Genomic DNA, 2500 nt, shown 5'->3' on the forward strand with positions numbered 1-2500 from the left:
AAGAAAGAGAGGAATAGAGAGAGCAGAAAGAAAGAAAGGAAGGAAAGAAGGAAGGAAGGAAGAAAGAAAGAAGACAGTGCAGAAAGAAAGAAAGAAAAGAAGAAAGACAGAGCAGAAAGAAAGGAAGGAAGGAAGACAAAGCAGAAAGAAAGGAAGGAAGGAAGGAAGGAAGAAAGACAGAGCTAGAGCAGAAAGAAAGAAAGGAAGGAAGGAAGGAAGAAAGGTAGAGCAGAAAGAAAGAAAGGGGAGAAGGAGGAGAGAGCAGAAAAAAGAAAGGATGGAAGGAAGAAAGACAAAACAGAAAGAAAAAAGAAAGGAAGGAAGCAAGGACGGAAGGAAGGAAGACAGAGCAGAAAGAAAGAAAAAGAAAGGAAAGAAGAAAGACAGAGCAGAAAGAAAGAAAGGAAGGAAGAAAGACAGAGCAGAAAGAAAGAAAAAGGAAGGAAGGAAGAAAGACAGAGCAGAAAGAAAGGAAGGAAGGAAGAAAGACAGAGCAGAAAGAAAGGAAGGAAGGAAGGAAGAAAGACAGAGCAGAATGAAAGGAAGGAAGGAAGAAAGACAGAGCAGAAAGAAAGAAAGGGAAGAAGGAAGAGAGAGCAGAAAGAAAGAAAGGATGGAAGATAGAAAGACAAAACAAAGAAAAAAGAAAGGAAGGAAAAAAGGAAGACAGAACAGAAAGAAAGAAAGAAAGGATGGAAGGAAGAAAGACAGAGCAGAAAGAAAGAAAGAAAGAAAGAGCAGAAAGAAAGGAAGGTAGGAAGAAGGACAGAGCACAAAGAAAAAAAGAAAGGGAGGAAGGAAGAAAGAAAGAAAGACAGAGCACTAAGAAAGAAAGAAGGAAAGGAAGGAAAGAAGGAAGACAGAGCAGATGGAAAGTAAGAAAGGAAGGAAAGAAGAAAGACAGCAGACAGACAGAAAGAAAGAAAGGAAGGAAGAAAGAAAGAACTTAAGAAGAACGCAGACAAAAACATGCTCACTAACGAGGTGAGAAGTCATCTTGACCGCAGCTGCTCGAGTCATTGGTAGAGGCGTGGTCATGTGAAAGGGTGTTCATTAATCCTGATTTTGAAAGTGCAAAAATATATCTGTGTAGGGGAAGGTTTTCCATGTTGCAATTACGGGGTGGTGGGGCGGGGGGGGATTTTTTTTTTTTTTTTTTTTTTTTTTTTTTTCAAATTCTAATGGCTCTGAATTTCCTGCCACTCCTATTCAGATTTAAAACACTTTAATTTTTCTATTGATTTACTCCAATGAAAGCTTTTTTTTTTCTTAAAAGGTATTATACATCATTTCTGATTAATTGAATTATGTCTGGAGATATTGGACTATTTTGTTTCCTGGGTTCCACTACATTTATTTCAATAATGAGTCACCAGATCCAGTTGAGAGGAACTTCAAAACTACTGACACCGTCCTTTAAAACAAATATCTTTCTTTGCAAAAAATAAATGCACTTGAATTCACAAACTTCACCAATGATGAATACTTAATGAAATGAGGAAACTAAATCTCTCTCTCTCTCTCTCTCTCTCTCTCTCTCTCTCTCTCTCTCTCTCTGTGTCTGTCTGTCTGTCTGACTTTCATGCCCTCAAAGAAAGGGACAGAGGAGATTAAGGATCAATGAGAGACCGAGATGGCAGTGAAGGTATTGAGGGAAGGGTAAGATGAACACAGTTCCGGCCATGTCCACAAAGGCAGCGATGGAGCGGCGATTAGATTAAGCAGACAAGGTCAACAGTTCGGCCATCTCATTCCTAGGAAGAATTTGGGCACACAAGGCTTTTACAAAGAAGCAGGGACTGCTGGCATCGAGATCGGGGGGTCGCTCCTAGTGGCCTGTTCAAACATGGCGACAGGGCAAACTGGATTGTGGCTGGTCAAACGTTCAGGGTTCCAGTGGATTGGCAAAGCAGCTTGTTCCCTCCTCTTGACATCTCACCAGCTTAACCCTACGCTGTCTGTGCACTCTCTCTGCACAGCAGAAGTCCTCAAGCACTCTGTCTGCTGGTGTCGTCAAGGAATTGCTGTCTTGCTTTCCTTTTCCTGCCTTTCCATCCACGTCCGAGAAAAAAAAAAGTCTGCATACATTCACCTATACACCAACTATCAATCAGTCAAATACATACAGTAATTCAATAAGATTAACTCACTCAGTACGGCCAGCCCTCTCTTCTCCTCTACACAGACCCCTCGGATGTCCAGTGGGTGTCTCAATGACCTAACCTTTAGCTTCCGTCGTCAGAATTGTGGTATTCTCTGTCAACATTCACCTCTTCAATGTAAGAGCCTTCCGCTGGTAATATTTTGATGGTGGTTATTGGGGTGAAACGCTGTTTACGTCGTCTCTTTCGCCGTTCGTATGGAGAGAGTTAAGGCAGATCCATACATTATCAAACAGGATAAAACTGAACGCTTTTATAACTACGTTCAGCAAAGATGTTAGATGCATATGTGGAGAACATATATCTAGCAACCATATACTATTCGAATGTCAGAATCT

This window comes from Babylonia areolata, chromosome 2 (genome assembly GCF_041734735.1).
Source record: "Babylonia areolata isolate BAREFJ2019XMU chromosome 2, ASM4173473v1, whole genome shotgun sequence".
Classification (NCBI taxonomy): Eukaryota; Metazoa; Mollusca; class Gastropoda; order Neogastropoda; family Buccinidae; genus Babylonia; species Babylonia areolata.